The 25052-nt window shown below is 44.3% G+C and overlaps 1 protein-coding gene across 4 annotated transcripts in view; it reads right to left on the bottom strand.

The window, feature by feature from the left end:
- DPP6 (dipeptidyl peptidase like 6) overlaps nucleotides 1-25052 on the bottom strand; it is an 829290-nt gene that overhangs the window by 39109 nt on the left and 765129 nt on the right. The window lies entirely within an intron of this gene.

The following is a 25052-nucleotide window of genomic DNA, read 5'->3' as shown; positions in this document are numbered from 1 at the left end:
TGTCAATTTAGGGCACTCTGCAATGTAAAATAAGTTCTAAAATGAAAATTTAGCATTTTGAATAAATTTGCCAGAGAAAACTTGACATTTAAAGAAATGTGAAGAAAATTAAATCATGTTTACAAAGTAATTGGGTCATTCCTGGAAGTCAATTTTAATACATTGTTTTGTTTATTGTGGTAAAAATGTTTTAAAGTTTTATTTTAAATGTTAAGAATTAGTTCAGTCTGGTGAATGTGTAAACCTAAAGTTGTCTAAAAATGCCTGCCTGTCTCCTGAGTTTGTGACCTTTGTTTCTATCCATTTACCCTACATTTCCATCTGAATGGTATAGTAGGTAATTAAACTTATTTATATGCCCCCCCCACAAAGAGAGAGAGAGAGAGAGAGAGAGAGAGAGAGAAATGCAGAGATGTTAGGCAGAGGGAGAAGCAGGCTCCATGCAGGGAGCCTGACGTGGGAGTCGATCCTGAGACTGCAGGATCACGCCCTGAGCCAGGGGCAGGTGCTCAACCGCTGAGCCACCCAGGCATCCCTTAAAAAAAAAAAAAATGAAACATGAACCACAGACTTGAGGGCACCTGCCCATCCTTTCCTGATCAGAGCCTGCTCCCTTCCCAGAGGCAACTTTTACTTTAAAGGTAGTCCTTGGTACCTCCTTGCACATTTAAAAGGTAATTCTGCTACAGGGTACACATTCATAATCCTGTCTATGCCACATACGGTGTAATACAGCAGCCAGGGATGGAGCCGTATGGCAGCGTGTGAGGTAGCAAGTGTTTGGGGCATGAGTCGGCGCAGCTCTGATTGACGATGCTGCTGCATGGCCCGACAGCTCCAGGCCTGGAACGCTGCAGAGAGAGGCCCACGCACGCACACGAGGAGGCACACTTGTAGACTGTTCTGAGCAGCAACTATGAGCAACAGTGGCCGGCTTGCTGTGAGCAGGAGGGGGCAGGCTGATGCAGTGCCTTCCCCACAGAGAAGATAAGATCACAAGGCACACGAGTGAGCAAATACACACCTATTGATGTGGACAGAACTGTAAACTATCATGCTGCATGAAAATACAAAATCGCAGAATGGTAAATGCTGTAATATACAATTATATAAGTAATTTTAAAAAGCTGTGAAACTATTTTTACCAGATGTATAATATTCTTATGTGGACAAATTATCATTTATTTGGTGCCCTCTCCACTGATGGAAGTTTAGGCTGTTTTCCTTTCCTTTTTGTTACCATAAATAAGTGATATTGCAGAACCCCCCCCCCTTTTTTTTGCAGAAAACCCTCTTACTCAAGTCTTTGCACTCAGCTAAGACTGTGTCTGCCAGTTAAGTGAGTTCCCAGCAATGCAGTTGCTTTGTTAAGAGGTCTCATGGTCAGCTTTCACTAGACGTGCTTGAGGTTTCAAACACAAAACCCCTGCATTCAGTGCTTAAAAACAATGGAAGTTTATTTCTTGCTAATGTTACATCCTGGTGAACGTGTCAGCTGCAGTCCTACTGGGTTCTTGGCTATGTGGCGTCCTAGTTCTGGGATCCAGGCTGGAGCTGCCGCCCTCGTCTGGAACATACTGGCTCACCCCAAAAAGGAACTGAGCAAGGGAGATGCAGGGGGGCCCCTAAAACGTCCAGGCCCGGCTGTGGTTTATGCTGGCTCTCGTGCCTTCCGCCAGCAGAGTTGAGGGGAGCTTCCATGAGGGGGAGCTGAGGGTCACATGGTGGTGAGAGGGTCTCCAAGGGGTGGGGTGTATGTGAGACACTGGGAACAGCGGTCCACCCCCTCTAGCACCCGTACATACTGTCTCTGTGCTTTCTAACTTATGGTGTAAGGGGGGGAGTCCTATATTAGAACTTAGAAAAATATTTGTTTTTGTCCACTCTGACGGGCAGTTACTCTATCGTGGTATTTATTTAATTAAAAATTTTGAATTTTGAGTGAAGTGGGATATCTTTTCATGCTTATTTGACATTTTCATTTTGTGCATGTGGGTGTGATTATGTGTGTATGACAGTGATTGTGACTGTGGGCGTGGCTGTGTTGTGTGTCTACGTGTGAGTGTGACTGTGATTGTGTATGACTGTGTGCCTGTGACTATGTGGGTGTGATTATGTGTGTAGGTGTGATTGGCTGTAATTGTGTGCATGTGTGACTGGTGATTGTGTGTGTGACTGTGTGTGTGTGTGTGACTGTGTATGTGCGTGACTGTGTGTGGTGATTGCATGAGTGTGAGTGTGTGTGTGATTGTGTGTGTATGGCTCAGACTGTGTGCGTGTGTGACTGTGTGTGCATGTGGGTGTGACTGTGCACGTGTGACTATGTGGGTGTGATTGTGAGCGCCTGCAATCCACCCTTTCCTGCCCTTCGTCTGCTGCAGTTGCACTGTCGCTCGTCCCTATGCCATTTAAGAGTTCAGCTCTTTACCAAGTCGCTGCAGATGCTTCTCCGGTGTTCTTTCGAAAAGTCACTCAGAAAAGTGCCCTTAGCACCAACGGTAGCAGCTGTCATACTGAACTGTAATTGTAAAAAAATGCAACTGCTCCTACCAGGCTCCCACCACACCCCCGACAAACAGTGGACAGACAGACAGACAGGCACACATATACTCTCCCTGAAATCCTTGGGCTGGCAATCTGTGTCTCCCCCCCACCCCCTATGCCTATTCAGAATTTGGGTGTCAGCACCATATACAGCATGTTTGCTGAGTGGATTAACGGCTGATGAACAAAGACCTGGTAAGCACATACTTGGCCATGACAGATCAAGGCAGCAAATTTAAATCAGCTACGGAAGGCTCTCTTAAGACCATGCTGCATCCCTGTGTTTTATAATTCAGGTCCTCGTCCCTCTGTGGGTACTTAGCCACCCCCCCCACCCCACCTTTTCTCTAAGTGCCAAGGGTAGCTGTCTCCATCTACTGGGTCTGCACTGTGTTCTCCTCCTTGAGAGCCACATCATAGTCATGCCACAGGCACCACTACTGTAATATCGAATATTCTTTAGGATAGCCCAACAGAAACAAAACAGAAAAAAATTATATGTCAGGAGAACACAGAAGTTAAAGAGCAGCCCCTATGTATAATTTAAACCTATTGATTCTAAACTAATCCCCTCCAACCTTCCAGATCCCATCCGAAGGTCAGCCCCTCTCCTGGGAACCAGGTGGCCCTGTGCCGGCAGCCATCTGTGACCCAGGAGCCGGGCTCTCTTCCTCCAACTGCCATCATGCTGGCTCCCCTGGCCCGGTGGTCCAGAAACACTGCTCTATGTGCGTTTTAAGATGACCCAAATGGTTTTCAGATTTCTGTGATGGTGAGGCTCCTGAAAATTGGCAGATAATTTAGGAAAACACCTACATTACAAAGAAATTTCTCATAAGAAATAAAGAAAAGTAGGAGATTCTCAATTTGGAATAAAATATTTAGACTTTATGTCTAAAATAAAAAACGCCAAAAACACAGCATATGCATGATTTTGGGAGTGATTATAGGTAAAAGGGAGATCCTTACACCCATTCATTTTATTGATTGATTGATTGATTTTATATATTTAATCAGGAGAGACACACAGAGAGAGGCAGAGACACAGGCAGAGGGAGAAGCAGGCTCCCTGTGGGGAGCCCAATGTGGGACTCGATCCCAGGACCCCAGGATCACTTTCTGAGCTGAAGGCAGACGCTCAACTTCTGAGCCACCCAGGTGCCATCCTTCAGCCCATTTTAAACAAGAATGGTTTTACTAATGAACCTTAAGCAGGGTTTCACTGAAATTTTACACACATTTTCTTTCCTCTTCTTCTGAAAAATCTAATGCACATCCAGCCAGCAGCTCACTGATTAAATGAGTTGCTTTGTGCAATATGAAGCTCTGGCTATGTAGTCACTGCTGCCTGGAAGGCACTGTCTCTCTGTTATCTGCACACAGGCCGGGTGAAGAAATCTGGAAAGTCTTAGCTCTCTGCTTTACAGGCAACCAGAACCTTAGAGGACTCTGCTCAACTGCTATGCTTCTGACCACTCCTGTTCATGGTCTCTTAACTCTGCATGTAACTCAATTCAGCAAACATATATAGGGGTGCCACCACGTGCGGGGCATGCTGCCAGGTCTGGGGGAAATAGTCAGGGATAGACAAAGTACTTGCCGTCAGGGACTCAGAGTCCAGTATACACACATAAGACAGATACGCTCCAAAATGTGCTTTGATGCTGCACAGGAAGCACGAGCACCAGGAGGCGCGTGGTTCACAGGTTGGCAAGCTGACTCCCACGTGTAGGGACATGTTCGGGAAGCCTGCTCTGGGCACAGCTGTGCCCCCGGTCACTTCGTGGTTCCAGCTGTGCACCTGCAACTCTTCCTTTCTGGGTCTCATGTGCAGAAGACAGGCTTGTCAAGGTCTGCTCTTAGCAAGAGTAATGGAGGCAGCTGCCAGCACTTGTGGCCCTCCTATCAGCCGGGCACTGTGCGGAGTGCTGGAGAGACCCTGCCTCAGTTTCCTGGCACTCTGTGAGGCTGGCATGCCCTGTTCTCGAGGTGGGAACTACAGACAGGAGCCTCCCTCTGACGTGCAGACAGGGACAGTTAGCAGAGGGGGAATCAGACCCATGAAGGAAAGTATATCTCCAACCTGAAGTGGAAGCCAAGGAGGGTAGAGGAGAGTGAGGATCACTTCTCTGCTCCTTCTCAGCCAACCCTTCCGGGGTCTGGCCAGTTCTGTCTCGTATGGGGACACAGGACCTACTTTTGAAACCATACAGTTAGATTTCACCATAAATTCCTCTCTGGGGGATCCCTGGGTGGCGTAGTGGTTTGGCGCCTGCCTTTGGTCCAGGGTGCGATCCTGGAGACCTGGGATCGAATCCCACGTCGGGCTCCCGGTGCATGGAGCCTGCTTCTCCCTCTGCCTGTGTCTCTGCCTCTCTCTCTCTCTCTCTCTGTGTGACTATCATAAATAAATTAAAAAAAAAATTCCTCTCTGTGCCTGGGGGAAATAGTCAATATCCACATCTGTACGTGCGTGTCTATTGCATGCCTGTTGCCAGATGCTCACGCCCGCGCACGGGGCATGTGTGTATGTACACAGACACATTTATGATGGTTCTCTTTGTCCTGTCCTGATATTTCTGAAGTCCTTGGTAGGTAAGCCGTGTCTTGCCTGGCAGGCCCTTGGGACAAGCCCCAAGAGTGCTGATCTTCAAAGCTAGGTGCAGGGCCGTGTGCTCGCAGCCAGGGGAGGCTAGTTCTATTCGTTCAGCCTTTGCTCACAAAGACACAACCGCCACAAAAACAACAATGGGCTCTTAAGAAACTTCGGGGAGGGACAGAGACCATTGTGGCTTAAGTTAGATACATGACTCCCAAATGTAGATTGTTCCTAAGGGGAAATAAATAAATCAAAGCAAGGGAATTTGCAAGCAACACGGATGGTAGTTTTGATTATATACTGTGCGTGCAGCCAGAGGCAGAACATTCAAGTTACAAAAGGTAAAGATGTGAATCACGCAGCACAGACTTGCAACCAGAACCATCTCCAGGTTTGTGTTTCTGGTTTTCAGGGCCATTCCCGTCAGAATGTTAATTTACACCTGCTCACCCAGGTGGGGCAAAGGAGACGCTCGCAGATTGAAACGAAGTAATTAAAAAGGACACAACACTGGAAAAGGAAAAAGTCATCAGAACAAGTGGAAAAATTCACAGAGACCGTGCTGGTCTTCATCCCTCTCCTCTACCTCTTCGGAGGATGTTTATGTGACGGATAATTTCCAAGCAGGGCTAAACCCATGGCGTGCGGACAATAGGGCTGGGGCAGCGCCGCCACCTCCCCTGCGCCTCTCGTGAGCTCTCGTTGGTGGCCTTGGAGAACAGCCGCCAGCAGGGTGAGTGAGAGGAAGGCTCTGGCAGGCGGGGGCCCGAAATCCGCATCTCTTTCTCTGCCAGCTCACGCATTGTGCAAGCCCGACACACAGAGTTCATGCACTGAGGTGACACCATCGTACTGACAAATGGGGGGCTGGCCAAACTCCCAGCGCCACCGCAGATGATTAAAATGTCAAAATATTTGTCCTCAAGAAGCACTTCCATGCTGCACACAGATTTTGCTGCCGCTTGATTTTGAAAGCTTGCCATCGCTCACATGGCAAACCTGGTGTTCAAGGGCCTGCCTGCCATGCCCCACAGCATTGGGTTTTGCTTCAGCTGAATTTTGTGTGTCCTGGGACCTCGGAAGAGATCACACTTCCATGCTGAAGCCTACGTGGCATTGCTCAGTGGGGTTCACAGAAATCAACTCGCAAACGACGGTGAAACATGTCATGTTAACTTTTCACGGTCATGTGTAAACTCTTGCTCTGGAGACGGAGTGACACTCAGGGCTGGTGTCTGACACAAGGGCTCGAAATTCAGCTAGTGTCTCAGGGTGGTTGAGTCAGACAGCTTCAGGTTTCAGGGATCACCTGTGTTGAAGACATAGCATCCTTTATATGCCCTGTGGGCATGAAGCTTGGGTGAAGGTTTGAGAGGTTTGGCATAATTCACAGACTACCAAGTACGAAGGAAGGAGCTCAGCTTTGTTAGTTTTGCCAGAGTAGCCAAACTATGGGAAACATGAGGCAGTGTACAGGGGCTGTTGCATTTGTGCCCAGCTTAGCTGAGCCAGGATCCCCACGGCAGCTCTGGGTACCGCCAGGTCTCTCAGACTGATTGACAATGCTTGTCATCTCATTGTGATTCCAGAGGTCCTGTGATGAGTTTCAGCCAAAGCTCAGATTACGTTCTGATCCAAGCGCCAACGGAATACCTATGTCTCATTTCGTCTTCTATATTTGGCACTTAGGAAACTCTCTTACACACAACTTCATATCCCATGGAGGGACATGTACAGTGTCTTATTCACAGTAAGTGGCCAGTTGATATTTTCTGGTTAAATGATGGATACAGAATTCATTGATTGGATGCTTCCCCTGGGAACTTGTGAAGCTGGGTGGACTCAGTTCAGAGGCTTGGCACGTTCTTTTGAATGACCCCAAAGTTGCCAGTTGTCTGTCTTAAAGACTAGCTTTGGTTTTTAGAAAGTGAAAAAGATAATCTAGAGCTAAATTCTGTAATGAAGGAATTGCAAGTTTGTCAGCTGCATCAACTGTCCATAGCCTAGCCTATTAGCAAGGAAAGGGTTCTAGATTTCTTAGGCATCTGCCACAGAAAGATCATATTCTAAGGGGCATTTGAGAGTCTTCCAAGCACTTGTCCTCTCATTGGATAAGTTTACAGCTATTCAGTATCTGAGGCAGGCCGGTGTTACAAGTGTCTTGCACAGAGATACTTCCAAAATGTCGAGTTGAGGAAGCCAAGCACACTTCCCATGCTGTTACTTACACACAGGCTCTCGCTACCACTGGTTTTTATTTCCTTCAAGTGGACTCTTCTTGTGACTTAACCTTTTCGCCCCCACTTTTATTTAATCTGCAAAATAAGGCAATAGAACTGGATCTGAGGTTTTCAAAGGGAGTTCCTGAGAGCCTCTTGAGAACTGCTAATTCCATGCTGGACATCCAAGTGAGCTTCCTTTTGAATAAAGGACCCTGTGGCTTAAAACACATTATAAAATGCTGGGATTAGAGGATCTTTAAACTTCCTTCTGCCCCAACATTCTATTCGTCTAAAAATATTCCCAACATCCTCCAGCCAGAAGTCCTCAATTTTGTGAATTATTATTGTTATTAAAGATTTTAGTTATTTATTCATGAGAGACACAGAGAAAGAGGCAGAAACACAGGCAGAGGGAGAAGCAGGCTCCATGCAGGGAGCCCAATGCCGGACTCGATCCCCGGATCCCAGGATCATGGCCTGGGCCAAAGGCAGACAGACGCTCAACCACTGAGCCACCCAGATGCCCCTGTGAATTATTTAATAATTATTTTACTGCTTTTATTATACTGACTGCTTTCTCCTTGAATTATTGTCTTTGTGAGCATATACCATTTCAGCAAGCTAAACCCCAAGCCCTGGAGGGCAAGGTTTTCAGGAGCATGGCACATCAGGCTCCCAGCAAATGGAGCACCTTTGACTAAACATTTTTTTAATGTTTAATATGTTTTTTTATGTTTTTTTTAATGTTAACATTAATAAATGTTAACACATTTATTAAAACAGAAAGATCTCTTGGGGAATTTTTGAATATAAAAGTCATTCTTTGCTTTGGGATGGTAATGACAGAAAAAGAAGTGAGAAAAAGAAATGAACACAGATGTTGGAACTTGGGTAATCATTGTTCTAGAAAACAGCAACACCGGGGAGAGAAGAGAAAGAGCAGTGATACTTTTACAAAAACAGAGTGAATTTTGTGTGTGTGCATGTGAGGATTGTGTGCATGCATTTGAGTGCGTGCACATCTACATGTATGCATGTGCATCTGTATGCACTTGTATGCATGCATGTGCATCTGTGTGTATGTACATGAGCGCATGTGTGTGCATTTGTGTGTATGTGAATCTGCACGTCTGTGCATGAGCTTGCATGTGCATGACTGTGCCCACCTGTATGTATGCATGTGCATCTCTATGCATGTATGCATGTGTGGGAGTGTGCACACCTGTATGTATGCACATGTATCTGTGCATGTGTGTGTGTATGTTCTCACATGCATGCATATGAATGTGTGTTGTCCACACTGACCCACAGTGTGTTACTAAAACTCTATTTTTAAAAACTATAAAAATAAAATCTCTTCCCCCCAGTTTCCTCGACTTTGTCATGTCAGTGAGCAATTTAGACTAACTTAAACAAAATTAATGATGTAGAACACCACAACAAAATACTTTCTAACACATCCGTGAATGCTCTGTGGAGAAGAAGTAGAAAATGTAATTTGAACAGCCACATGAGTGACACTTTTAATTAACTTTCTCCTGCTTTAGTAGCTGTGTTGTTAAAGTGTGACCGAACAGATGTTCTCTCTGCAATACCAGCCCCCCAGCTGCACATTATTTTTATTTGAAGGCTCAGTTCCCCAAGCGGGCTGGGACCGGGGGTGAGGGAATCGGCGTGCTACGTAGGAAAAGACTTCCAGAAGAGACAGAAGGAAACAAGCCAACCGAATGCATTACCTCCCTCGGTCGGGGGGTCCCCTCACTAAGCAAGGGGTACATCTTAGCAGCAGAGCCTCGGGACCTCCCGCAAGGCGAGCAGAAGGGGCAGAGATGAAGGCCTCAGTAACTCAGCAGGAGCGGGCCCGGAGGATGGGCCTCGGCTGACGTGGGCGCCTCAGACGTGAACCGGGGGATGGGGTGGGGGGTGTAGGGGGTGTAAGCCTTCCCAGGGAGCATCTGTGAAGGTCACATGGTGTGCTTCGAGGAGCTCATGACACTCCCCCTGGCCAGGAGACAGCTTCTTTAAAATCACAGGGCACCAGGCATTGCTTTTACCTCCGCTGCAGCTTTTTAAACAAGACAGTATTCACAGGTGTAGTGGAGGGGCGTTGTGCTTGACTATTTTTCACGGATTTTGAGACACCAATGACATCGAGATGAACCACTGCTTTAAATAAGATTTTACAGAGATGGGGAGAGTCTTACCAAGAGTGTGAGAAGCACATCCTGGAAGCAAGGAGATGGCTTTTCACACACTCCCTATCCAACAATGCCAGCTGTGCCAGGATCATGGGGAGGGTCCAGAAGGCAGAGTCTGGCAGGTGCCACCCCACAGTTTCTAATTCACAGATTTGTGATGGGACTTGTGAATGTGCAGGTGTAGCTGAGCCCGTGCGCAATTCTTTGAGAACCACTGCTCTGAGGTAATAAGTTGGAGTGGGATTTTTGATGGTTGAGGAAGGGTTTGGAGGAGTCTCTACTTGAGGACTGTATAGGTTTCCCACGGCTGCCATAACAAATTTCCACCAACTTGTGGGATTAGGACAATAGAATTCACTGCCTCACAGTCTGGAGGCTGGGAGTCTCAGACCTAGGTGTCAGCAGGGCCAGGCCCCCTCTGAGACTTGCTCAGGAGGTTCCTTCCACTTCTGGTGGTGGCCAGCAGCCCCTGGTGCTCCTTGGTCTACAGACACAGCATTGCACTACCTGCCTCTGCTGTCACATGGCATCTTCTGTCTCCTGTGTCTGTCTCTTTCTCTCTTCTTATAAGGACACCAGTCATTGGATTAAGGGCCCACCCTATTCCAGGAGGACTTCATCTCAATTAATTACATATACAGCAATCCTATTGCCAAAAAAAGTCACATTCGAAAGTACTGGGGGTTAGGACTTCAGTATATTTTTTGGAGGGCGGGGGTGAAATTCAATGCACAATAGGGACCTAGAGGTAGGTCTTGCTTTCTTGTCAGAAAAGCCGCATACCCTACACACTGACCCTGTTTGCATAAGGCATTCCCTCCTTCCCCTCCCCCAAAGAAACTTTTTCATATCCATGTTACTTAGCTTAATTTTGAGATTCCCCAAGGCCAGTGACAAGGCACAGATGCAGGTCACCATCAGAACAAACTCCCTCTGGGCACTTGTGCCCTGTGGCAGTTATGCTGAGTGTGCTCTCCTTAGAATCCTGCTGTGACTGTATATAGACAATGGCTCCAAATCACATAAAAGAAAAAAGGGGCTCTTCTGTTTCCAGGTCCACAAATGATGATCATTTTTGCAATGGCTACATAAAACTTTATTTTGGTTAAAAGCATAGTGTTCATCTTGTCTGAGCTCACTCATGTAAAACCACGTGACCCCAGTTTCTGAGCCGTGGTCTCCTCACATGTAAAATGTGGACAGCTATGCCCTTTATAAGGACTAAATGAAGTAGATGTTCTTTGCAGTTCTTGGTCATTGCAAGAGTGAAATAGATGGAAGATGTTATTAATAATTATTAATAATGTATACAGCCTTTAGTAGCAACTGGGAATTCAAGGGAGACAGAAGTTTGATGCTATGCTTAAGATCTGAGGGTAGTGTGGGGGTTTGGCTGCCCAGGCAAAGTAATATTTATCATCTGCATGTTTCTTCATTTTGTTACAATTCGGAAACAGTTGAGGTGGTCTATCTGGGGTGAGGACAGACTGCTCTGAGGACAGACTCCCTCTTGCCATCAGTATGAAGATGTGCACACCTTCCACGCCATATACAAAAGTTCAGATCCTGACCCAGATCTTCAATATCCACTTCTGCTAACCATGAAGACCACAATCAACTGCTTCTTATACCCAGAAAGTAAATAAAAATCCTTTATCTACAGATGTAGTCTGTGATAAAGTTTGGTCATTTTGGCCTAGTTTTTGCACAAAATAGAAGCGCAATAGCTATTAATAACTGACAGGCCAGGGCCTGATCTTGGAGACCCGGGATCCAGTCCCATGTCGGGCTCCCTGCATGGAGCCTGCTTCTCCCTCTGCCTGTGTCTCTGCCTCTCTCTCTCTCTCTCTGTCTCTCATAAATAAATAAAATCTTTAAAAAAAATAACTGACTTCTATGTAAATTCTCATCACCAGTCATCAGAAACAAGAGGTAGAACTACTCCCCACTATTACAGGGAAAAGGTGACAATAGTTGAAGGCCCCACCTCTCAGGTATGAGTCAGACCTAGGGCAACAACAGTAATATCATCATCGACACCATCATCATCATCAACACCATCATCATCATCATAGTCATCAATAGCACTGTCATCAGTATCATCAACAATAACATCATTAACAATGAATAATGGAACCACTGTCATCAATAGCACCATCATCAACAATGTCATCATTATCACAATCACATCGCCATTATCACCATCATTATAATCATCAATAACAGCATCATCATCATCATCATCATCAATAATATCATCAATGATGGAAAACAGCAATATTATAAGAAGCAACACCATCATCATCACCATTATCACCATCATAATCATTAATAATATTGTCATCATCCTCAACATCATTAACAATGAATAGCAGAACCATTGTCATCAATATCATCATCAACGTCATCACCATCACAATCACATCACCAATGATCACCATCATCATAGTTATCAATAACACTGTCATCATCATCATCAACAATAACATCATCCATTCCACCACCACTAGGTTCTGCTACGAGGGCTTTGTGAATAACAAATAAGTTAATGTTTATCACAACCCTAACAGGCAGGTACTATTATCTCAGTTTCATAGCTAAGGCAGCCAAGGCACAAGGAAGCCACTTCCTGTTGCTTCCTCCTTGGTGAAGGTCCACTTGCTCTTCTTCCTCCCCATTTTTACCAGTTACCAAATGCTTTGTTTCCTGGCTACCTACAGCATTTATAGTCTTTCTCAAGTAATTTGCTACATTCTGCCCTTTATTGTTCTCCAGCTCAGGGTGTTTGTCTTCTTGAGAGTAAGCTCTATGATGTGGGTGATGTAGCCCATCCCAGCTGAGGCTCTTGCTGGCTCCCTTCCCCTGCTTGTTCCATAGATGGGTGTCACGAATGGTTAATGTCACTAGACCTTGGGCTACTTGAGGGCAGGGCCCTCAAGAGCCCATCACCTGCCTAACCTACAGTTGGTATCTGGTAGATAGTGAGCACTGGAGAAAGACCTCTTTCTTGGTTTGGATGACTGTTTGTGGCCCCCACTGGGTGGTGGACAGATTCAGGACAGGTGGTGTGATTTACACACTGAAGCGGGCAGCAGACTCTGGGAAGTGACCCATACTGCACCAACCCCACAGCAGGCCCAGAAAGACAGGTACTAACATGCAGGGCTGCAGTGCCCTCTTGTGTCTAGAGCTTCACTAGGGCTCAGTATACATGTCTGTGGAGGGAGCATTTGAGGAAAACCATCAGCAAAAATGTTAGTCTGTTCCCGTGCACAAGAGATAGCAAGAGTGGTATTCACGGGCACCTGGAGAATTCAGGTGTGGAAAAAATCCTGATTCTAGCCCTGCTTGGGCCCCTAATTAACTATGTGCTTTTGGATAAGATGTATAAAGGGTCTTAACATTTTTACCTGAAAAATGGGTGGTGGCTCTGCTACTGAGAAAGAAAACAGTGAACTGGACTTTTAGAGGAGGCTTCAGGTCCTAAATCTATGAATTTTTGTTAGGTAGAGTCTCACCACACATCCGTGACTTCCCCAAGGTCAAGGACGACGCCTTATTCAAATAAATACAGTCAGTTCCAGCAAAGTTCTTAGCACACAGAGGATTACCTGGTCCTCCCACCCCCCTGCACACATCTCAGTAATGGCACTAATCACATGAAATGACATTTCTGGTAAGGGTACTCCTCCCCTCAACACAAGTGCCTCAAGGCTGGACCTCCAATTATTTGATTCCTTAGCACCTTAAGGCATACAGCAGCTGCTTGATAATTGTATTGGATTAAGGTGAAAAGGTGAAAGGTGAAAGGTGAAAGGCAAGGTGAAAGTCAGAACCTGTCTTAAGGACATGAGGCAGAGGGTGAAGGTGCTGCTCCCTGACATTCTAATGATTCTATTGAGAAATAAACCAGGCAGGATGGATATTACTGTTTCTGAATTCCTTAGATTCATGTCCAGGTAGGGACTGACAGCAACAAAGTATACAATAGGTGGCTTTTTAAAAGGTGGTTTAGAGCACTTTATTATCATCCAATAGCTGTCTAATGTGATCTAGTACCTTCTTTTGGGAAAAAAATTAGTGGAAGTGAAAGCAAATATAACATTTAGCCAGATGTCTCGGCTCATTTTTCTTTGAATATGACTGTTTACGAACAGGGATGATCCTACTTTGTCTCCTTGGGAGAGAAAAAAGTTGCTGACTTCTTTGGCACCACATTTCCTGAAGATAGTGCTTTGTAAGAAGTGTTGCTCCTTTTTTGAAAATTTTTTTGATCCTCTCTGCCTTTGCCCCACCTTCTGCTGCCATTTTGGCTCTTTTGTTGTTGGACAGCATTGAAGTAGACAACTGCTGTTCCATGTTTGAGGTATTAAACTCTCCACTATACTGAGTGCGGAATGTACAGGATTGGGATCACCTACAATTTAAATGATTACTGTAGCTCCCATTCTTATAATTAGCATGCATTTACATGTTGGATATGGGATAAACTCCTAATTGTAGGTCTCTTGTTGACTCATTTTTGTAACAGCAACTCATCATTAGCACGCAAATCTAATGGTAGATTTGCATCTACTACCATTAGTAGTAGGAGTAGTAAGATGAGTGGCCCAAACCACCATCTTGTATATTCTCACACAAACATGATCCATTTTGTTTGTGAACCTATGTAACTGGTGTGCATGAAATGGACAAAACTTCTGGGAATGAAAATGTGTCTTCTGAGCTTTGTCATTCCCCTTTTTCCTTAGTAAATCTTCCAGGTTTCTTTCTTTTCTTTTTCTTTTTCTTTTTCTTTTTCTTTTCTTTTCTTTTCTTTTCTTTTTCTTTTCTTTTCTTTTTTTTCTTCTCCTTCTCCTTCTCCTTCTCCTTCTCTTCTCCTTCTCCTTCTTCTTCTTCTTTTTTTTGGTTCTTGCTTTGGGTACATTGTGCCAAGCACACAAAACTTTCCATGGCCAGCCATTATGTTAATTGGGACACATGTGAGAAGAATGGTGTTCACAGAAACACCAGTATGGTGGCCAGATGGCATGGGGTCTGGTGCTGCTGCTACTACTGACTGGCTCTGTGGTTTACCTAAGTCATTAACAGCTCTGTGCCTTGGTTTCCTCAGCAATAAAGCAAGAAAAGTGGAATTAGCTATCACTATGGTTCGTTTTGGGATAACTTTCTTTTTTCCTCCCATGAATCAATGCTTCAAGTCAATGATGGCAGGCACTGACTGTGCCAAAAAGCTTCCTGAAGCAGCAAAGAAAGATCAATTTATGGTTAGCTGAGTAAGTGATAAATACCTTACATCTTTGACGACTATTTATGTATGGTCTAATGGGAAGAATTTGCTAATATAAAAACGGTCTTATTCAACCGCGTTGGACAGTATGAAGTAAGTACAAGTACTTTCTAAATATTCCTACAGATCAGTTTTAAAAATTATCATGGATTCATGAGTGTTCAGGGTTGGATCCTTGAGTCTTAAACATATCCACTTCTCTTATGGCTTGCCTCTGGCTATTTAAGCTTTGGTTATTCAGTGCTAACCAAGAGGGAACCTCATAATTGGGACCAAAATCCAATAAGAAACTCCCCTTGGCCATCCAGTGTATTGGTTCGAGTAGATGTCAGAGGCCGGTCACCTGTGGTTCAGATATCCCCTGCTAATGCTTTGCTTAGCCAAAAGGAACATGTTTCAAATTTTAGTTGGTTTCCAACATTCAGAAATTTGATTTTTATATAAAAATACGAGTTTTTAAGCTCTGTTGAAATATTTTAAGATCAGAAACCAGTTTCTGAATGGTGACAACTGACTGGAGTTGAGGAGCAGCTGTTCTTTTCAGACTCGTGATGTTCTCTCCACCCCTCCCATATGCCCCACCACTCCCCGTTATAATCTGCATAGTGGGATTCACTCACAGACTTTCCCTCCCTGTGCCACCAAGCATCTATGTATGCAAGTGTTCTCTTCAACAGTGAGGAAGGGAAGGAGCAGAAACTCATGGCCAGAGAAACATCTGGTCTCCCTTATTCCTTTTCTTTTCCACTAGCATCAGTAATTAAGTTTAGGATTGATTCTTTTCATGTCTTATCTAAAATGGAAACTTTTGTTGGGAGCCAGCTATACATTTCCAATCTAATACTTGTAATTCATCTCTACCAGGCAATTAATGTCCCCTGGTTTAAAACAAAAACAGCACCTACTGTTAGAACATGGGTGGGAGAGATGGATAGATACTTTTGCTGGTGGTCAAAATATGCCAGCAGTATGGTTTAGGGTGAGGATTCTTTCAGTCCAGTGCCAACACTTCCTTATCTCCACCTATAAAACAAAGTTTTCACTAATAACCTCTAGATGGAAAAATAAAATTGACTTTGTCCAAGGATCTTTTTTAAGAGAATAATCCAGATTATGAACGAGGCTCTGACATGATCAGAGAACTGTTCAAGGCATCACGTCCTGTTCAAGGCATCATGGGGTGAGGCAGAGGCAGCAAAGTACAGCTTACCCTGGACAGTCGAGGTGTGACTTCCTGAGATTCACTGGCTGTTGGTGAATCTCATAAATGCCATATCCCATTAGCTGACAATCATCACGTTTTTAAAAAAGACAACTGAATAAAATGTGCCTAATACGAGATTTTGACGTCACAGATCCAATGGATTTTGGTGATGGGATACAGAATGCACTTCAGATCTCTCCATGTGTTCAGTATTGAACTGTATGTGGCCAGAGATACCAGATGTTTGGAGAAGGTGCCGAATCTGCCTGAATGCTGGGAGTTTCCCTATAATTGCGCTACTTCATCTGCATTAGAAAAGAACAATTACCAACTCTTACACTGGCAAGAATATAAGGTCATAGAGTCCCCCAAAACTCCAAGGGTTCCTCCCAAGACATCTCCATCACTGGCCACATAGTTTCTACCTGGAGAGCTCCTAGGAAGAACTTCTACTGTATGTACATTCAGGGCATGTAGAGTTACAACCATAGGATGATGCTTATAACCCTTCATGGCTTTTCTGGGTTACAGACACAGTTCCCTAAAACTTCATCCACAGGCCTTAGTGCTTCTCTTTGAAGAAACATGTAAAGTCTGCTAAAAAGGTCTATCATGACTTGGAAAATTCATTCAGACCAATCTAGTGCATGTAAAAATATGATTTAAAATTGCATATTGCATTTTTAAAAAAGATTTTATTTATTTGAGGGAGAGAGATAATGAGAGAGAGCATAGCAGGGAGGAGAGGGAGAAGCAGACTCCTCGCTGAGCAGGGGGCTCGATGAGGGGCTCCATCGCAGGACTCCAAGATCATGACCTGAGCCAAAGGCAGAACCTTAACAAACCGAGTCACCCAGGTGCTCCTCTGCATTATTTTTATGTTGGAATCCTCTTTCCTTGTTTACAACATTTCTGCCTAAAAAAGGAACTCTGTAAGCGCACTTCTATGAGTGATGGCAGGAAATAATGTCTTAAAGAATATTTTGGTTTTCCACATCATGAGAGGTAGCTTCCACAACACCTTAAGAAGGGCACATGAGTTCTTTTCTGGGAAGTTCTAGAGTAGAATTATGACTTTGAATTCAGTCTATGTTGGCCTCCAAGTATATTTAGTGTAGCTTTTATTTATTCCTTCAAAAAATACTTATTTATTGAGACTATGTATTGTATTGCACTATGTATTGTTCCAGGTACTGCTATGCACTATGTCTTGTTCCAGGTACTGGGCTCAAAGTGGTGGGTAAGACAAAGTCCCTGCACTCACTGAACTGACATTCTATGGGCAAGACAGGGCACCGAAACACATCTGCAAAAATATCAGCAACAGGAGTGAGATGTGCTAAGGGGAAACTGAGGCCAAGTGAGGGGACAGAGAGCACCAAGAAGGTTGGGACAGGTCGAGCAAATGTGAGCAGAAATGTGCTGGGATGGATGGTCCATGGGCTTGGACTGGTCTCCACGTCTCCTATACACGTGGTGCCCATCACTGCCCCAGAGCACCACTGGGCTCACTGAGCATTCACGTGTCAACTCCACACATATTCAGGCTGTGATATGGTTTCTGTATAGATGCCAACGAAAGAGGTCCTGCCTTTGGGGAGTTTAATGCCCAGGAGGGAGAGATGCAAGACACAACAGCATGAAAGAGGCAAGAAATGCTCTCAGAGTACCCGAAGACAGAGACTAAGAGGATGGATCAGAGAAAGTTCATGGGCTTGGACACTGGAGGTTGTGAGACATCTAACAGGTCGAGAATGGGTGGGTGGATAGTTTTATAGGTAGCGAAATAACATTAGGAACTTCTCAGACATCTCTTCCAGCAGTGGCTTTAAAACAGAAGCACAGCAAGTGAGAGTGTGGCTGGGATCTTGTGCTGCTGAAGCTGGTGGATTCAAGGCTGTCACTTTGACCTGCATTCTCGAATCAATCAGTTCCAAATTTACTATTTATCAAGACAGTCTCAGTGACTTCTTGGATTGATCTGCAAAGCCCATTCTATACTTCTGAACTAATAAAATATAATGCCAATACGACATCATTTTTATCTGTTTTGTGTAGTGAAGTCCCTTTAACACTGCCCTTGACAAGGGGCGGCCAAGGCTGCTAACCATGCTTGAGGATCTCTGGCCTGACTGCAGGCTCCCTCCGGAGCTCGAGGAGCAGTGTGAGGTCTGTCTGTCAGTCAGCTGGCCAGCTGTTACCCTCTCATATATGATGGGCATCTGCCCCCGGTCTGTGGCAAACAGGATTTAAAGCAGGTAAGAAAGATATAAATGCAGAGATAAAAATAAAACTAGCTTAAAATGGATAGGTGGGAAAAGTAGAACAATGTAAAAATAAAGATCAAAAAAAAAAAAAAGAGAGAGAGAGAGAGAGAGAAGACATCCAGGAAACAGGTTAGAATGTCAAGTGCGTGCTCTGGGGACCTACATTGTGGGCCATATGCCTCCCTTGGAGCTCTCCAGCAGCCAGCACAAGGGATCTACAAGTATTTTCTGCCCCCTTCCCTGTGTGCGCTGCCTCTTTGCTCTATGGATGGCATCCTTGGCTGTGCATAAGCTTTTCCGTGTCACGAAGTCCCACTTGTTTATTTTGGGTTTTGTTGCCTGTGCTTTGGGTGTCATGTCCATGAAATCACCGTCAAGACCAACATCGTGAAAACTTCCGCCGTTTGTTCTTCTAGGGGTTTTACAGGGCCGGGTCTTTTTTTTTTTAAATTTTTTATTTATTTATGATAGTCACACAGAGAGAGAGAGAGAGAGAGAGAGGCAGAGACATAGGCAGAGGGAGAAGCAGGCTCCATGCATCAGGAGCTCGACGTGGGATTCGATTCCGGGTCTCCAAGATCGCGCCCTGGGCCAAAGGCAGGCGCCAAACCGCTGCGCCACCCAGGGATCCCTACAGAGCCAGGTCTTATGCTTAAATCTTTAATCCATTTTGAATTGTGTGTGTGTGTGTGTGTGTGTGTATGTATGTGCACTATTGGTGGGAATGCAAAGTGGTGCAGCCACTGTGGAAACAGTATGAAAGTTCCTCCAAAAATTAAAAAAATAGAATTACTATCTGATCCAGTATTCCACTTCTTGAGGATTTATTCAAAGACTACAAAAACACACGCACCTCTGTTTATGGCAGCATTATTTTCAATACCAAGTTATAAAAGAGGCCCAAGTGTACATGGATGGATGAATAGATAAAGAAGATGGAATGGAATGTTACACACAGTGGAATGTTAAAGAATGAAATCTTGTCATTTGCAATGACGTGGATGGATCTAGAGCCTATTATACTAAGTGAAATAAGTCAGAGAAAGACAAATGTCACATGATTTCACTCATATGTGGGATGTAAGAAACAAAACAAATGAACAGAGACAAATGAAAAAGACAAAATGAAAATGAGACAAACCATGAAACAGACTCTTAACTACAGAGAACACACTTATGGTCACCAGAGGGGTGACGGTTGGAGGGGAGGGGGGAAAATAGGTGAGGAGGATTAAGAGCACACTCATCAGGACAGGCACTGAGTAATGTAGACAACTGCTGAATCACTATATTGAACACTTGAAGCTAATAAAACACTGCATGTTAATTATACCGGAATTAAAATTAATAGCTTAATTTTTAAAAAAGAGATAAAATAATAAACTGACTCAACAAAACATATGCCCTTTCCTAAATTTTTTTAGTTTAAAAGAAAAACTGAATAGAGGGGTCATTATAAGCCTCACCCTTGCCAACACTTGTTGTTTCTTGTGTTTCTGATTTTAGTCATTCTGACAGATGTGAGGTGATGCCTCATTGTGGTTTTGATTTGTATTTCCCTGATGATGAGTGATGTTGAGCACCTTTTCATGTGTCTGTTGGCCATCTGGATGTCTTCTTTGGAGAACTGTCTATTCATGTCTTCTGCCCATTTTTAACTGGGTCGTTTTTTGGGTGTTGAGTTGTATCAATTCTTTATATATTTTGGATACTAACCCTTTATCAGACATGCCATTTGAAAACATCTCTCATTTTGTAGGTTGTCTTTTAGTTTCATTGACTGTTTTTACTTTTCTTTTTTTCCTGGTAATCATGTCCTTCATCAATCACACTATATATCCTAGGCTTTGGCTTTCACTCTAAATGTGATCTGTTTCTATTTACTCTTCAATGTTTTGTCTGCTGGTAGCCCCTTTCTCAGTGACACAGTGGTGCTATTTATTTTTTGATTTTATATTTCTTCTACCATTAATGTAGAAAAGAGAGAAATGTAAGTGCTCAGGAAGCCATTCTGAAGAAAAATACACTTTAGGAAATGTGATGTGGTGGTCAGGAGCAAAGTGGCTGGTTGGAGAGACAGCTTGAAGGAAACTTGACCCGTATAGGCTCTTACTTGCTGGAGTTGGGACAGTGGCATGAAAGGAGAGTGTGGGTCATAGAGCTGTTATTGCACTGAGTGATATTATTTATTGTCAATGGACATTTCAAAGAGAACATTTTCAGGAAATACTTCCCATTTTGCAGAAAGTACCCTGTTACGTGGTGCTGGCATGGCTTACACACTTGCCTGATGATGGAGAAGGCATCATGTGGGAAACTGAGAAGTTTCCCTCCCAAGGGAGATACTTGTTTGGTTGTTACTGAGGAGCAACAGGGCTCCTAGTGAGTGATTTGCTTAGAGTCTGGTAGCATTTACTGATGAGTTTAGCATTTTCCAAAGTATTCATGTAAATTATACTATGATATTACCTGCCCTGAGAATCCCTCTCCTTGTTCTTGGTACCCACAGCCTCAAAGGGAGTAGCTCCAAATGTTTGAGAGTTTAAACAGATGTTCTTCCTCATAAACACACCAGCAATGCTCCAAGGAGTCTCAAACTTGGTTCCAAACATACACTTGGACAAACTCAAAATTAGAAAGGGCAGCCCAGGTTAATGCCTTGGAAACTTGGTGTAAGAGATGTCTAGGGGATTTGGTAGCTCGTAGAAGCAAACCATGTACTTTTCCCTTTCCAAATCTTGTTGCAGGGGATTGATACCAACCTATACGTCTGAAGCTAATAATATAGTTTTATCAATGAGGATACAGATTATTTATTATTTTTCTAGCCCTGGCCCATTATTTATAGTTATTTGAAATAATTTCAATGAAGGAGAATATTTAATGCCTACATCGGGCCAGGGTGGAAGAGGGTACATCTGCTTAGAAATGTACACTGAAGGAGTGGGTATGAACCAGCCAGCATTAGCCCTGGGCCATTTTGGAGGGATCTAAAGCTATCTTCTCCTCATTCTAAAAGATGTATGACTAACAGCTGTGCTTCAGTTAGAAACCTTGGGCAACAAGCTCCCCTCGAGAAAATTTCTGTAGTGGTGTCTAGATTAGTAGGCATTTCCATTGCTTCCAGTGACAGGTATGTGGCATGTGGGCACCACCTCCTGCCTCACTGCTGCGTGTGGCAGACATGACCAACCAATCGTTCATGACGTTCTCTCTCACTGAGCTTGGACTTGGCCAAAGTATCCTTCGAGTCCACAGCACTGCAGCCAGTGACTTCCAGTGAAGTGGGGTCGGCCTGTGAGCCTGACTCCTATTTTTCATCCCTGCCCTTCATGGCTTTGTTTTGACTAAAACTCAGGGAGAACTAACATAACACCTCAGTGTGCATTTCCTCCCTCAGTTACAACCCCCAGGGTCAGGATGTGGTATCTGGGAGCACTGGGAATCTGACAGAGTAAAGGCAGAGGGGAAATGGCACAGAGAGAGAAATTACCCAGGGCTGAAGTTAGAACACATGGTTCCTTCCTAAGTTCTGCCAAAAAATGGCTATGGAGGGCCCCTTTGGTATATGTACTCCTGAAACCACCAGGTTCTTCAATTCCATGCCTAACAAAGGGGTGACTTAAGGTTCTGTGATTTGGCAATCACAGTCACTTCTAGAACTTTCTACCCTGCTAATGAAAGGGCAGATCCAGGGCTTCCAGCCCAGTGTGGTATAAGATGATCATTCACATTTGGAAACAGTGAGTAAGGGATTTGCTTTGTTAATTTTGCAGAAGTGAACCATCTGTAGTATTAGCCTCATGTTCTAGACGCCGAGTCAGTAGCTGGTGGACATCCAAGACACTCTTCATTGATTACTAAGATGACAATGATGATGATGGTGACTGTGGTCACAACAATATTACTTGTCATTTATTACACATTTGCTATGCATCAGACACCATGCTAAGCACTCTACACTCATTATCTCCATCAATCCTGATAACACCTTTGTGAGACAGGTAGTGTTGCTGCCCTAATTTTCAAAATGAGGAAATGGAGGGTTTAGCAAGGCCAGCCAGTGTGCCCAAGTCACATAGCTAGTGTGGAGGAGCCCAGCTTCTAGCTAGGTCTGTCTGATTCCATCCTTCACTGCTCTCTGTTTCTGTGATTTCTCTCTCTTGATGGCCCCGAGAGTGATGACAAAGCCCCAAGCATTTCATAGAACAGTAACCAGGAAAGAGTCACTTGCTTTACTTTAAGCTTACGTCATCATATTTTGTTTCAGTTTGACTTCAAGAGAGAGAAGTTTGGCTTGATAAATTAAGTGTCTGAATCTATGGTCAAATGTCTTAACCATCGAGAAGTAGCTCCTAAATCACAACACTGTAGGGGGCTGGAGGCCAGAACTGCAGCAGGACTCATAACACAGGCTGTTCCATTTTTCACTCAGAACAGGAAGAAAAGCTCTAGTTCCATCCTGGGTTCCAAGAAAAAGAAGTTCATTCATTAATTAAAAAATAATAATAAAACTGTTTTGGTGGGCGGCCCCGGTGGTGCAGCGGTTTAGTGCCGCCTGCAGCCCAGGGCGTGATCCTGGAGACTCGGGGTCGAGTCCCACATCAGGCTCCTTGCATGGAGCCTGCTTCTCCCTCTGCCTGTGTCTCTGCCTCTCTCTCTCTCTCTCTCTCTCTCATAAATAAATAAATAAATCTTAAAAAAAAAACTGTTTTGGTATGGAACAGTAAATGCCTGCTTCATGCACAGGTCCCGTTTTCCTGGTGGAGTTTAGGTGTTTCTTAGAAATAGGACTATGTCCTTCTGACAAACTCAAAGGAAATGAATCATGCTTGTGGGATTCACTTTGAAGAGAAAAATCCAATTCTCTAAACAGAGGCTATGATTGTAAAACTTAAATTATGTAAACGGGGTGCTTTGATTCAGTTGCTCAGTGGCTCTCGGAGTTGAATTCAGCTGGGGAGGAGGAAACCTTAACAACTTTTCAAAGCTCCACGTGATGTGAGTATTCATTTTGCCTTCTGACATGGAAGAAGAATTTCTGGAGAAAACATACACTTCTGCTATCATGCCTGTCTTATTTTCCAAAAATATGATTTAGATCCCAGTGCTTTCATCAGCAGCCCCTCTCATTCCTTCTAGAATGTGGCTAAGCCATTAGGATCAGTCTCTGTCACAAAGTCTAATGTGGCTGCCCTTAAATTTGTGTCCCTGAGAAAAATAGCAACAGAATTTCTTCTCTTTCTTACACAAGAAGGTGCTTTGGGTCACACAAGGGAGGTGTTGTGGGTTAACTGTGTCCTCCCCAAAAGATATGTTGCAGTCCTAACCCCAGTCCCTGTGTAGGTGACCTTATCTGGAAATAGGGCTTTGGAAATGTGATCAAGTTAAGAAGAAGTTGACTAGAGTAAGGTGACTCCTCACTCACAGCAGGTGTCCTTACAAGGAGAGAGAGATTAGGGCCCAGAGACCCAGGGAGAAGGCCACATGCCTACGGAGGCCAAGATTGGGGTGGTGCCTCTACAGGCCTGGGAACACCGAGGATTGCGGCAGCCCCAGAAGCTGGAGAGAGAGGCACAAAACTGGTCCCCTCTCAGAGTCTCCAGGAGCCATCAGCCCTGCAGACAACTTGCTTTCAGACTTCTGGCCTCCAGAATGGTGAGAGAATCCATGTCTGTTGCTCTAAGCCCACCCAGCTTGTGGTAATTTGCTATGGCAGCCCCAGGAAATGAATACAGAAGGTGTGAGTACTTTTTTCCTTAAACATGATCTTGGGGTTGTCCAAGGCTCGAAGGTGGATGTCATAGCTCTGCAAGGAGCACAGCCAGGCTTCTGAGCAGGTGCCCCAGGACAGCTGAGGAACAGTGACAGTGAATAAAAATCAACCCTTGCCTCAAGAAAGCTCTGGGGAAGGTACAGGTGCTCACCGAGCGATCAGAGACAAAGCACCGAAGTGTGAGACAGTCTGTTCAGCGTGTGGAACTCTAAGATCTCTTTGTGTTATAGCAGAAACTGCAAGGAATCAGAAATGGGAATATAAACATAAAACATAAAGAATGTACTTCTCAAATTGTGAAGAGCTGAACAAATATTAGGTATTTCTATCATCATCCATCTTACAGGGTCTGTGAGAAGACCAGTAAGTGTATAAGCCAAAACCTTGGTGATATTTCTGGGAAAACCATTATAAAATGTTACATCCTAACAGTATTTTGGATGCATCTGGCTTCACTGCCAAACCCTAGAGATCTGGAGAGAAACCTAAACATCTATATATTAAATAGGTGGGTGAATTTCCACAAGGTTCTACTGTATCTGGTGTTCCTCATGCATGTACGCAGTGATCACCTGAATCCCTGTCTTGTAGATATGAATACTGGCACAGGTGGAAGGGGCCTCACTAGGTTGAGAGTGGATGTGAGCATTGCAGACATGACTCTTTACCTACGCTATTTTAACCTATTGTGTGCAAAAGTATAAAAAATAATTTATGCCTTTAAAATTTTTTACATAATAAAAATTCTTAAATGAATTAGAATGGCGCTGGGTGGCTCAGTCAGTTAAGTGTCTGCCTTTGGCTCAGCTCATAATCCCGGGGTCCTGGGATCAGGCCACACGTCAGGCTCCCTGCTCAGTGGGGAGTCTGCTTCGCCTTCTGCCCCTTCCCCACTCCTGTGGTTACTTGCTCTCTCTCTCTCTCTCTCTCTCTCTCTTCCCCCCCTCTGGTA

The sequence above is a fragment of the Canis lupus genome, chromosome 16, assembly GCF_003254725.2.
Source record: "Canis lupus dingo isolate Sandy chromosome 16, ASM325472v2, whole genome shotgun sequence".
NCBI lineage: Eukaryota > Metazoa > Chordata > Mammalia > Carnivora > Canidae > Canis > Canis lupus.
This window is presented reverse-complemented; position numbering and strand designations above follow the sequence as displayed.